Raw genomic sequence first — 349 nt, forward strand, 5'->3', positions numbered from 1 at the left:
CTCACAGACAGACACACACACTCTCTCACACACAGACACACACACACTCTCTCTCTCACACACAGACACACACACTCTCTCTCTCACACACAGACACACACACTCTCTCTCTCACACACAGACACACAATCTCTCTCACACACAGACACACAATCTCTCTCACACACAGACACACTCTCTCTCTCACACATAGACACACACTCATACACACACACACACACACAGACACTCATACACACACACACTCTCTCACACACATACACACACACACACACGCTCTCTCTCTCTCTCTCACACACACACTCTCTCTCACACACATACACACACACAGTCACACACACACATGCTC

The 349-nt window shown here is 48.4% G+C and overlaps 1 protein-coding gene across 2 annotated transcripts in view; it reads right to left on the minus strand.

The window, feature by feature from the left end:
* si:dkey-19b23.7 overlaps positions 1–349 on the minus strand; it is a 17,512-nt gene that overhangs the window by 7,461 nt on the left and 9,702 nt on the right. The window lies entirely within an intron of this gene.

The sequence above is a fragment of the Rhincodon typus genome, chromosome 45, assembly GCF_021869965.1.
Source record: "Rhincodon typus isolate 14 chromosome 45, sRhiTyp1.1, whole genome shotgun sequence".
Classification (NCBI taxonomy): Eukaryota; Metazoa; Chordata; class Chondrichthyes; order Orectolobiformes; family Rhincodontidae; genus Rhincodon; species Rhincodon typus.